This window comes from Scardinius erythrophthalmus, assembly GCF_964197995.2.
Source record: "Scardinius erythrophthalmus genome assembly, chromosome: 10".
Lineage (NCBI taxonomy): Eukaryota > Metazoa > Chordata > Actinopteri > Cypriniformes > Leuciscidae > Scardinius > Scardinius erythrophthalmus.
In genome coordinates, this window is record NC_138230.1 from 2684766 (window position 1) to 2698535 (window position 13770).

General features: G+C 43.8%; 1 pseudogene across 1 annotated transcript in view; it reads right to left on the reverse strand.

Moving 5' to 3' along the window:
- The window catches only part of LOC308697128, a 370896-nt pseudogene that overhangs the window by 267815 nt on the left and 89311 nt on the right, over nt 1-13770 (reverse strand). The gene's annotated exons all lie outside the window — the stretch shown is intronic.

Here is a 13770-nt window from a genome sequence, read left to right on the forward strand (position 1 = left end):
AGAGGAGAGTTTGGTTTCTCCTATTTCTCCAGATTTCAGATAATCTTGGATCTCCTGCATCAGTGAATCCTCACCCAATTCATTCAGACAGTGGAACAGATTGATTGATCTCTCTGGAGAGCGATTCTCCCTGATCTTCTGTTTGATGTACTGAACTGTTTCCTCTTTGTTGTAGGAGCAGCTTCCAGTCTGTGTCAGTAGTTCTCGTAAGAGAGTCTGATTGGACTCCAATGAGAGACCCAGAAAGAAACGCAGGAAAAGGTCCAGATGTCCATTCTTGTCCAGAGGTCCAGATGTCCAGATGTCCATTCTCTTCTCTCTTTGGCTCTCAACGAAGGCGGTCGCATTTTTCTTACCCTCCTCTCCCTTATCTCCCCTGCTTTGCTGCTCTCGTCTCGTCTACTGTCTTGTACTTTTAGAGACTCTCTCCGCACTGCTCTCCAAACTAAGAAATTATGGATTTGATCAACTGGTCTCTCAACGCAATTGACACCATCTTCTCGACGAGAAGCTTGGGTTCGGGGGAACCTGACTGCCCTGCCGGAACGTTCGCAGCTGGCTACACGATGGACGCGTGGGAGAGGTGGCGGGTCGTGTGTCTGGCGGCTCTTTCTGTGGAGGACATTGAAGATATCTACCTATTCGGAACCATGATAACAGGTTTTCTGCTGTTTGGATTAGGCATTGCCCTGGTTTATCGAGGAATTAAGAAGACGGTGACAGCTGTCCAAAACCCCACAAGGCTGCCCGTGATGATTGAAGCAGTGGGCAGAGCTGTCAGCACTCAGACTGTGACTTTGGTGACTATGAACCAAACTATTGATAACATCTTGGAGAAGCTTACAGCTTTGCAAAGGCATATGGATCGTTTTGGAGACCCAAATGGACCAGGAGCTGTGTAAATTGGAATGCGGCTACTCGTCCCAAGACCAAACAACCCCAATCTTATCTGCTTTCGGCCCCCCTCTATCAGCAGTGGCCTTGGCTGAGGCTGCTGCTGCAACAACAACTCCTCCAGAAGAGAGCACTGCTGTGAGACGCTCTTGCATTCCTTCCCCCACTCCCACTGACACCTGCTGATTGTTGACTGTGTCTAGGACCTGATCAAGGTTGACTCCATGGCAACTGCTGTGTATCGCTATGACATCCTGCGGACTGAGGCATCTAGATTAGGATGTCAGGCGTAGCAACTCTCCAGGCCTACACATACACGAACTTTTACATATACACATATATGCAATCACCCTCCCCTCACCCCATCCCTCGCCTTCGACGCTTTATACCCCCAGTCTGACAGGCGGGTCTGACCAGCGCCGTAATTGGCTGCAGGACCGGATGGCTGCTTGCCACTGCTGGGTTCCCTACATTCCCCACTCCCCTCCCCTGTTGCAGGTCTTGTGTGTTCATGTTGTGTACTGATTATGTGCTAATGTTGCTGAGGTGTTTTTTACTGTTCCCAAACTGCACTCCTTACAGGAGCATAGTCTGGGGGTTGCCTTTTTTCTCCTCACCTCTCCTCATGTTATGCTGTATTTTTTCTCCTCAAACGAAATTTCCCCATTGTGGGACAATAAAGGTTTTCTATTCTATTCTATTACTCTGTAAAGCCTCATCCACAGCTCTCTGATGAAGGCCAGGCAATGGATTAAATGACACCCAAGAAAGGTCTTTCATGATATTTATGCAGTTGTTTGTTAAGGAGCGGTGCACAAAAACAGCTGCCAGATGTTCTTGGATGCTCAGATGAACAAAGCAGAATACTTTCCCCTGATACAAGCCAAAATCCTCTCTGAAGATCTGAGTGCACAATCCTGAGTACACTGATGCTTCTGTCACATCAATGCCACACTCTCTCAGGTCTTCCTCATAGAAGATCAGGTTGCCTTTCACAAGCTGCTGGAAAGCCAGTTTCCCCAGTTTGAGAATCATGTCTTCATCTTTCACTCTCTTCTCATAGTCCTTCTTATGTTTGATGTTGGTCTGAATGATCAGGAAGTGTGTGTACATTTGAGTGAGAGTCTTGGGAATCTCTCCTCTCTCTGCTTCACTCAACATCTTCTCTAGAACAGTGGCTGAGATCCAGCAGAACACTGGGATGTGGCACATGATGTGGAGGCTCCTCGAGGACTTCAGGTGTGTGATGATTGTATTGGCCAGACTCTGATCACTGATTCTCTTCCTGAAGTATTCCTCCTTCTGTGGCTCATTGAAGCCTCGTACCTCTGTCACTCGATGGACACACTCAGAGGGGACGAGATCCGCTGCTGCTGGTCTGGAGGTGATCCAGATGAGAGCAGAGGGAAGCAGATTCCCCTCAATGAGGTTCATCAGCAGCTCGTCCACTGAGGCTGATTCAGATATATTACACAGTTTCACTTCACTCTTAAAGTTCAGAGACAGACGACACTCCTCCAGACCATCAAAGATGAACAAGACTTTATATTCATCACTGGATATTTCCATTTCTTTTGCTTCCGGGTAAAAGACATGAAGAAGATCTGAAAGACTGAGTGTTTTTTCCTTCATCAAGTTGAGCTCTCTGAAAGGAAGTGGAAATATGAGCTGGACGTCCTGATTCTCTTTCCCATCAGCCCAGTCCAAAATGAGCTTCTGCACAGAGACTGTTTTCCCAATGCCAGCGACTCCCTTTGTCAGCACAGTTCTGATGGGTTTGTATTGTCCATATAAAGGCCTAAAGATATCATTGTATTTGATTGGTGTGTCCTCTGTTGCTGCTCTCCTGGATTGTGTCTCAATCTGTCTCACCTCATGCTCATTATTGATCTCTCCTCTTTCACTCTCTGTTATGTAGAGATCTGTGTAGATCTCATTCAGGAGTGTTGGGTTCCCTTTCAAGGGAACTCGAGCTGCGTTTGAGACGCGGTGGGAACGCCTTGCGTGATTGCGTCGTGAAGCACGTGTATAATCAGTCCAATGGAAAGACGAGACGTCATAGGCGGGTGACGTCATCGACCAGGAAACTATAAGGCAGCCCCGCTGACACAGATCGCGTTAGCTTCTGTGCCTTCAGCAAGCGCTCTCTGTATATCTGTCCTTGTCTATTTACTGTTGTCTGTCACAGTTCAAGCACAATATATATATATTATGGCGAATAAACAAGAATTCAGGCGTTGTGTTGTTCCCTGCCCTCGTTACATCACGGGTGGGGACACACATCTGCTTTGTGTGTTTTGTTTGGGAGTGGAGCATGCCCAGTCAGTTCTCGAGGGAGCTGATTGTGAGCATTGCATTAAGCTGTCCTTGCGGACGCTCCGCTCTCGCCGGGCGTTCTTTGAGGAGGACGGTTCGGTTCGCGCTCCCCGAGGTGCGGGTCCCGCTGCTGCCGAGGCACAGCGGCGGCGTTCATCTTGGGGTTCGCATATGGATTTAGTAGCGGGGCTTGAGACGGGCCCAGCCCTTTCTCAACCCTTACCTGCTGAATCCGGTGCTTCAGCCCAGGAAGGAGCCCGCGCTGCGGCTTCTCCTTCCCAGGTTGAGGCACCAATGTTACGACTATCCAGTTCTGAGGAATTGGATGTCGTCAGTGTTGATATGGAAAGGGAATATGAGTCCTCGCCAGCTTATTCCCATGTTGATGAGGAGCTTATGGAGGTTTTGACTCGTGCTGTTGCTAAATTAAATATTGACTGGCCAGCAGATGAAGTTGAGAGTGATTCAAACAGAAAGAGTTTATTAGATGATCGATATTTGCCATCTAAATCGCGACCTCCACGTCGGGAGCTTCCGTTTTTTCCCGATCTTCATACCGAGGTGTCGAGATCGTGGAATAAACCAGTGTCATTCAGGGTACATAATCCACAGACATCTAACTATAGTAAAATAAAGGATATTTCTCACTATGGTTATTTGACATTGCCTCCGGCGGAAGAGACGCTTGCGAGCCATCTCTCCCCCGAGACAGCGTCATCTCTAAAAGCCCCGACGTTACCCACCAAGCCATTAAAAGCTACATCTTCGCTGGTGGGTAAAGCATATTCGGCAGCAGGTCAAGCCGCGGCATGCTTACATACCATGTCTATTTTACAAGCATACCAGGCTGACCTGCTGAAAGACATGGACAATTGTGAGGAAGTCAGCGCTGACACAATTCGAGAATTACGTCGCGCAACAGATCTATCTCTGCGGGCCACCAAGGAGACGGCCAAATCTGTGGGTCGGTCTATGGCAGCCCTGGTGGCAACAGAACGTCATTTATGGTTAAATCTGTCAGATATAAAGGATAAAGATAGGTCTGTTCTTCTGGATGCGCCGCTTTCGCCTACAAGTCTGTTCGGCGACGCTATAAATTGTGTCGTCGATAGGTTTCAGGAAACGAAAAAACAGTCTGCGGCGCTCCAGAAGTTTCTTCCTCGCCGGTCCATTGTCTCCGAGACTGCTTCTCGTGTGGTTAAACCTGAGCAGTCTCGGCCGTCTGCAAGCTCCTCACAGCAGCACAGAGTGCAACAAAAACAGAGTGTCGCCGCTCGGGCTCCTCCACAACCTGGGGAGTCCGGGTGGCGGTCACAGTCCAAGCCAGTTAGGGGTAGACAGGATCTGAGGACCGTCATCTCTAAGAAAGCTTGGACTAAGAAGAAGTCCTGACGCCAAGGCTGTCAGGCTTCTGAGGGTGGTCCCCTCCGGGGAGGGACGGTTTCGAGGAACCGTTTCTCCTCGGCGCCCTCTGGGGGGCAATTCTCCGAGGAGAGTTGCAGCGCTGCCACTTCGGTTGTTCCCTGCCGGTTCGCCGTTTCAGGGCACCGAAATGACTGTTCAACCAAATCCAGAGGCCAGTCTCAAGAGACTGGTTCCTTTAGCGGAATTTCTGGTAGCGTGGAAACTTCTACCAAATATTTCGCAGTGGGTCCTGAATGTAATAGAAAAGGGTTACAGAATTCAGTTCGGTTCTCGTCCGCCCAGATTTCAAGGGGTACTTCCCACAGTGGTGAACTCCGAGCAGGCTCTGGTTATGGAGCAAGAAGTACTGACGCTTCTAAGAAAAGGGGCTATAGAAAGGGTTTCTCCTCCCAGCAGAGAGTCAGGGTTTTACAGCCGTTATTTCATTGTTCCAAAAAAGGATGGGGGGTTGCGTCCTATTCTGGATCTGCGTCTATTAAACAGCAGAGTTCAGAAACTAAAGTTCAGAATGCTTACGCTCAAACAGATTGTGTCACAGATTCAGTCCGAGGACTGGTTTGTCACAATAGACTTGAAGGACGCGTACTTCCATGTGTCTATCCATCCTCATCACAGGAAGTTCCTGAGGTTTGCTTTCGGGGGCGAAGCATACCAGTATCGGGTTCTTCCCTTCGGCCTAGGTTTATCACCCCGCACCTTTACAAAATGCGTGGATGCAGCTCTGGCTCCTCTGAGACTCCAGGGCATTCGCATTTTAAACTATCTAGACGATTGGTTGATTCTAGCTCAGTCAGAGCAGTTGGCAGTTCGGCATCGAGATGTCGTTCTGTCCCACATAAAGAGGTTGGGGTTGCGGCTCAACGCCAAGAAGAGTGTGCTCCTTCCAGCTCAGAGGACCACTTTTTTAGGTGTAATTTGGGATTCGACAACAATGCAAGCACGTCTGTCTCCTGCACGTATTTCTGCGATTCTCACAGCCGTAAAAGGGGTAAAACTAGGCCAGTCACTCACTGTGAAACAGTTTCAGAGACTGTTAGGGCTCATGGCAGCTGCGTCCAACGTAATCACTTTTGGCCTTCTGTACATGAGACCTCTGCAGTGGTGGCTCAGGACCAAGGGGTTTTCTCCGAGGGGAAATCCATTTCGCACAATCAAGGTCACGCGGCGATGCCTTCGTGCCTTGGTCATGTGGAAGAAACCTTGGTTCCTCGCCCAGGGCCCAGTGCTGGGGGCTTCTTGTCGACGCGTAACGCTTTCGACGGATGCTTCCCTCACGGGATGGGGGGCGGTCATGAGTGGCCGCTCGGCGAAAGGTCTTTGGCTGGACCATCAACGTTCTTGGCACATAAATCGGCTAGAAATGATGGCGGTATTTCGAGCTCTCAAATACTTCCTGCCAGACTTGAGAGGTCACCATGTGCTTGTCCGTTCGGACAACACATCGGTGGTCTCTTATATCAACCATCAAGGGGGCCTGAGGTCACGTCATTTATGGAGGCAGGCCCATCAGATCCTCCTTTGGGCCCAGGGGAAATTGCTGTCACTGAGGGCAGTATATATTCCAGGGCATCAGAATCTGGGAGCGGATATCCTGTCGAGGCAGGGGCTGAGGCCCGGGGAGTGGAGACTTCACCCCGAGGTGGTGAAGCTCCTGTGGGAGAAGTTTGGTCAAGCTCAAGTCGATCTGTTTGCGTCATCAGAGACGTCACATTGTCCCATGTGGTTCTCCCTAACGCACCCAGCTCCCCTCGGACTGGATGCGATGGTGCAGGTGTGGCCGAGGTTACGCCTGTATGCATTTCCCCCGGTATCCATGCTTCCGGGTGTTCTGGAGAGGGTTCGCCGGGAAGGGGTCCGTCTGTTACTGGTAGCCCCTCACTGGCCGTCCCGAGTGTGGTTCTCGGACTTAGTGTCTCTTCTGGACGGCTCTCCCCTGGAGATTCCTGTCAGGAGGGACCTGCTGTCCCAAGCAAGGGGCACAATACTTCACCCCAATCCGGAGTTGTGGAAACTGTGGGCCTGGCCTCTGAGGGGGCCCGGCTTATAGAATCCGGTCTCTCGACTGAGGTCGTTGAGACCATTCTCCATTCCAGAGCACCTTCCACGAGAAAACTTTATGCACTGAAATGGAAATTATTCTCTACCTGGTGTGGTGTACGTCACCTAGATCCTGTTAACTGCCCTGTTGGTTCAGTTCTTGATTTTTTGCAAGACCGTTTCTCTGCTGGATTATCACCTTCGACCTTGAAAGTATATGTGGCGGCTATATATCGGCCTACCACACCCCTCTGGGGGGCACTTCTCTTGGGAGAGATCCTCTGATTATTCGTTTTCTCCGTGGTGCTTTGAGGTTGAGACCTGCATTGCACTCTAGAGCACCGGCTTGGGATTTGGCCATCGTACTTGAGGGTCTGGCCTTGGCTCCCTTCGAGCCCATCGAAGAGGTTTCAGAAAAGTTCCTCACTCTAAAAACTTTATTCCTTCTCGCTATTTCGTCTATTAAGAGAATTGGAGACTTGCAAGCCTTGTCGGTTGCTCCTTCATGTTTGGAGTTTGCACCTGGTATGGTGAAGGCATTTCTTCACCCTAGACCGGGCTACATCCCTAAGGTCCCTACTAATTTTGCGGGGCCAATAGTGCTGCAGGCCTTTCATCCTCCACCATTTAATACCCCAGATCAGGAAAATCTTAATCTGTTATGCCCTGTGCGGGCTTTGGATGCTTACGTCCACAGAGCTGCCCTGTGGCGTAAATCGGAACAATTGTTTGTCTGCTTTGGGTCAACCAGGAAAGGTTGCCCTGCATCTAAACAGGTGATGAGCAAGTGGGTAGTTGAGGCTATCTCACTGGCTTATGAAGCGGCCGGACAGCCCTCACCTTTGGCTGTCCGGGCTCATTCTACGAGGGGTATGGCTGCCTCTAAGGCTTTAACCCTCTGAGGTCTGAGCTGTTTTCTGGGCCCTGGAGGTGTTCTGACATGCTCTGACATTTGTGGTTATTTCTGTTACTTGTGACATTTTCATGGCTAAAGTCTAATTACACTGTATTCAGCACAAACTCTGCTACAATAATATATCAGCAGCATGTATGTAAAAGTTTGTAGTTTTGAGATAATGACATTTATGCGTGGTTTGTGAAAATACAAAAATAAATTCTCACTGAAATAAGGTCATGAAACCCATACTGATTATTTCTTCACAAGACTTTTGAAAATTGTATCACGTAGCCTAGAATATTTGCTCTAAAACTATGTGAGAATCACCCTGACTGCTCATTCAGAGAAGACAATATATTGATTTAAAATTTTTACGACGTGTTTTGTGTTAGAAAGCAATATGCGAAGGGGCGGATCACCTCATTAATATGAAAGCTTTCCACACCTGAGAAAGACAAAGAACCTCCCTAATGGCCCTATTAGGAGCTTATCAGGGCCCATCATTCTGACCAACCTTGCACAAAGAATGAGGAGATTTAAAAAAGAATGGCTTTTAAAATTGTTTGGATTTATTTACAACACAACATAATCTAAAGATACACAACAAAAAAGCACTTATTGAAGAAAGAGACCTTTGTGCCATTCCTAAAAACATTGTACATACCTTTCATTTTCTAAGGTGTTTGATTTTCACTTTACCATGTTCATGTACAGAGACATGTACTGTGAATGTTGAAGTCAGCAGGACTCAGTGGCATCTGGGCCCTGAAAAAAAAAGTGAACATACTGATATCAAGAGAAAGGCCTGCACGATTTTGGGAATACATTTTAGATTTTTCTTGTTAAAATTGCTTTTTAAAATTCACAGAATACACACACACACTCACACAAATGTTTCCAACAATATATAATGAACACCAGGTTTGTTGTGCCTTGTAGGTATAGGCTATGCGCAGTGCTGCATAAAATAATAACAATATAGCAGCCTATATATATTTTCAAAAAGATTTCAGTAACAACTAAGCTAGAGAAAAATATATTGATTATCATGTTACTTCAAATGTTTCCATTCGTTATGATGATATGAAATGAGATAATAGTAAAAACATGAAGCCGTTTGGAGCGTTTTGCTTTTCCAAAATATGATACATTCAAACGCGATCGCGATCAAAAATATGATACATTAAAACGCGATCGCGATCAAAAATATGATACATTAAAACGCGATTGCGATCAAAACATTATGGTTAGGCCTACCATATACATAGCCTATCTACGTTTGAGCAGATATCCACAAACACAGTAACATTAAACACGGGTCTAAATATTATAATATTCACCATATATCTAGCAACAGTTCAACTGCAATGTGAAATTTATGCAACAATAGCAAACTAATATGTAAGAATTTCTTACCTTATCTTTCTTGTCTTCAAATATCGTTCTTCTTCTTCTGATGTAAATCCAATGTAAGCTCAGGCACGTCTTTCAAACTCGACGAAAAGTGAAGTGAAGTGTTTTGTTGTTGAGGTAATGAGGGCGATCGCGTTCCATGTGGAGATTTGCATGTGAATATCTTTTGCGCGAGTGGGCGTGGCCGAATTAAAAATAATTAGGAAGCGTTTGAGAAGCTGGAAATCTTGTTGGTTTTATACAAATTACTTAAACAGAGAATATTTGTTTTCGTTTTGAATCCGATCATTTAAAAGTACACACTTAAATGTTTATAAAGGTGTATGGCTCATAAATGTGTAACAAGTATTCGCTGAGTTTTGTTTCAGTTTATAGACGTGCTCAAGAAAAAAAAGTTCACCGCGACGGAGAGGCAGAACGCACACACTGTTTATTTTCTTTATTTTACAAAAGCACAATGTTTTGATTTGATTGGAAGTGGACACATACAAAAGTAGAAATACCACAGATTCTTTTTTTATATTTATTTTTTCTGTATGACCATAAATGACGGAGAAATTTAAGTTTAAAGTGCTACAATGTGGAGAAAATCCAGCAAAACGCGCCGGCGCGTTTGTCGACCTCAGAGGGTTAATATCAGGAGTTTCTATTCATGATGTTTGTAATGCGGCGGGCTGGTCCTCACCACATACATTTGTCAGGTTTTATGATCTAGACCTCTCCACTCCTGGGGTCAGGTTGCTTGATTCTTAGTGTGCGCAAGGACTTCACACAGAACGGGCTTTTGGCATTATGGCGTAGTGGGTATGGGGTTCCCACCGCGTCTCAAACGCAGCTCGAGTTCCCTTGAAAGGGAACGTCTCAGGTTACGTATGTAACCCTGGTTCCCTGATAGGGAACGAGACGCTGCGTTCGCCTGCCATACTTTCTGCATGCCCTGACCGACTTGCTTCAGGCTTTTTCAGAAGCTAACGCGATCTGTGTCAGCGGGGCTGCCTTATAGTTTCCTGGTCGATGACGTCACCCGCCTATGACGTCTCGTCTTTCCATTGGACTGATTATACACGTGCTTCACGACGCAATCACGCAAGGCGTTCCCACCGCGTCTCAAACGCAGCGTCTCGTTCCCTATCAGGGAACCAGGGTTACATACGTAACCTGAGACGTTTCCCTGCTTTGCTGTTCCTTCATACAGACACTGAAACTTCTTCAGCAGATTTGATTTATATGTGCTTTGGACCAGTTGAGAATCATGACTGAAAGAATCAATTATTAAATTACAACATAAATTAATGAAGTAAAAGTGATAGTAAAATATCAGTTGTACCTCAGATTAGATGACATGTGTCTTCTCCTAAATGTTCCTAGAGTGTCCATAGACTGTTCCCTAATGTACAAACATGGACAGAACAGAGACAATACAACGGAGTCAAGAAAACAGAGAAAAGAATTCATATTGAGTCATTCTATGTCACCTCAACCAGAGGACCCTGGACAAACATGTTCATTTTGATTTATATTCTGGTGAAAAAATGAATAAATGAAGAAAAAAGTAAATATTAATTCATGGCATTTAATATTTTGGATGAGTAATTTATTATTTTGTAGAGGGGGGTCACAACACATAGATAGGGTAGATCCTCTATTAGTAAAATTTGACTTCATCAATCCTTGTTGCATTATTTGCCAATGGTGACCGTTCAAAAATGGGAATCTGAAGCACCTTGCATGCCTGTAACTTAACGTGTATTAAATTGACTTTAATAGAATAGAAACAAAAGAACAGAGACAAGAATTCTTAGATTATATTACAGCAGATAAACATGTAGATAAACCTCACATAGAGAATCAATCCATCCACCTATCTTTTACTACTGGTTTTTAATCTGTTGTGGTGTTTGTGTTTCCCAATAAGTGATGTAGTTGTGTTTAGTTTGGTTGAGTGTTTTGTGGGTCAGTAGATGTTAGTGAAACATCAGGACTGAAGATCTGGATCAGCTGTGAGAGGAGACCAGGGGCCTCATTTATAAAACTTTGCGTAGGATTTGCGTCAGAAGTGGCGTACGGATGAAACATAGGACGTGCGTACGCACAGAAATATTCGGATTTATAAAACCGTGCGCACGCACATCCTACGCAGTTTTCCCTTAATAAATCACAATCAATTCTAAATGAATAACAAAAAAAGAGTTGAGAGTTTTGTTTTTTTTCAAACAAAAAAAGAGTTGAGCCCCCGAACAAACGACTGAACACGGAGCTAGAAAGCAGTCCGGATAATTCTTTTTCTTTTACGCTGGATATGGAGGGAATATTGAGCGAAATAAATGAGAAATTAAAGAAACTTGACAAGCTGGACTCAATGTCGGATGATATCAAAGATCTAAAAGAGACAATGATTGCAAATGGGATATCACTGGAGCAGACACGCAAGGATCTTGAGTCTGTAAAAAAAAAGGTGAAGAACGTGCAGAGGTCTGTGAGAAATGTTACCAGGGAAAACATCAAGCTGAAGGAAAAAATGCTGGAGATGACAATGCGCTCAATGCGAGACAACTTGATATTCAGCGGTATTCCTGAGAAGAAAAACGAGAATGTGGAAGACGTGCTCAAAAGCTTTTTTATCAACGAGCTGGGTATCAATAAGGAGATTGCACAGCAGATTTCCTTCCTCAGAGTGCACAGACTCGGACCTGCGAGATCTAAGAAAAGTTCATACTCGAATGCTGTGGTGGAGGAGCAGGCCAAACCAAGAGCCATCACCGCCTGCTTCGAGCATTACAGGTACAGAGAAATCGTCTTTGGGTTGAGTCCAAAGCTCAAGGGTAAAAGCTATGGCATTAACCAGCAGTACCCTGTGGAGATTGTGGACAGACGAAAAGCACTGCTTCCCATATTTAAAGAAGTAAAAAAGAACAAAAAAGAAAAGGGAAGGGTAAGACTTGTTGCTGATAAACTTTATATCGATGGCGAAATGTACAAAGATATAACAATTACACCATGGCTATTTTTACTGGAGCCGAGTGATGATGATAGCTTAAATGAAAGTGAACCAGAATGAATTTAAAATTGATCTCCCTGAAATATGTATTTTGGTTGTTGCTACTGACATAGCCTACTTTGTGGTCTTTTAATATGCCAAACTTATGGTATGTTTCTTTTAATTTTCCGTTGTTTTGTTTATTGTTTTTTGTTTTGTTTATTTTTTTGTTTGTCTGTGCATACATAATTTTTTAAAGTATTATGAATCTTGCATCCCTATGTATTGCCAGTTATAACTGTAATGGCCTGGCTAATGATACAAAAAGAATTGAAATATTTACCTGGTTAGCTGGAAAAAAGGAATTGGATATAATTTGTTTACAAGAATGTCATTCTACTCAGGATGTTGAAGAGAAATGGAGGCGAGAATGGAAGGGGTTTATTTACTTTAATCATGGTACAAGAAACCAAAAAAGAGTTATAATATTGTTTAGAGAGCATCTTGAAATTTGTGTGCATAAAATAGAACGAGACATGGATGGTCGTATAATTATTTTAGATGTTGAAACTAAAAGTAGACGTTTTTGTTTGGTTAATGTTTATGCTCCAAATAATAATGAGCCAACTTTTTTTGATACTGTTTATAATATGATTCGAAATTATGATATTCCTATAATTCAAGCTGGAGACTATAATATTGCCCTTCAGCCTTCTAAAGACAGAGCCGGAGAGAGCAGGGACTGTCATGAGCAAAAAAGACATGCACTTACATCTATGATGTCTGCAATGGATCTTTTGGATGTTTGGAGATTAAAAAATCCAGACTTGATTAGATATACTTGGCGGCGGAATGCTTCTGCAAGCAGAATAGATTTTTTTCCTGATTTCTTTCTCTCTTATAGCAAAAGCTACTCAAGTAACAATTGCTGAAAGATTTAGATCTGATCATCATCTTATTATATTAAAATTAAATTTTGTTGACACTGATAGGGGTAAAGGCTATTGGAAATTCAATCAATCATTGTTAGAAGATGGTAATTTCATTATTAAAACAAAACAATTCATTTTAGATTTTTTTCTTTTTAACACTGATTCAGCAAATCCACACATTGTTTGGGATGCATTTAAATGTGCTTTTCGAGGCCATGCTATAAAATTCTCTTCATGGAAATATAAACAAACTTGTAACAGAGAAAGAATTTTATTAAATGAGGTGCACAACATTAAAAATCGCTTGGATACAAATAGATCTGATTGCATTGAGCAAGATTTACAAAAATTAGATGACAAAGAAAAAGAATTAGAGAGATTCTATCAGAATAAAATCAAAGGAATTATATATAGAACTAAAGCCAATTGGATGGAACAAGGTGAAAAATGTAATAAATATTTTTTGCAACTCCAAAATAGAAATTATCCCAGAAAGAATATATCCAAAATTTTAGAAGATGACGGAACAAATGTTATCTCAACAAATGGCATTCTGGAAACACTTATGGAGTATTATAATGGGATATTTAATGATGAGGCACCTCATTTATCTCATCCTTCATTGTTTGAGTATATGGAAATGTATCCCCACCCAGAACTTACTAATGTTCAGCAAAAATTATGTGAAGGTCTTGTTTCTAAGAAAGAGTTATATGATGCAATTTGTTCCTTTCAAAATGGAAAAACACCAGGTTTAAATGGAATACCAGTGGAGGTATACAAAACATTTTTCACAGAGATTAAGGATTCTTTATTGGCATGCTACAATTATTCTTTTGAGATTGGTTGTCAATCAAATTCTCAGAAAGAAGGTTTAA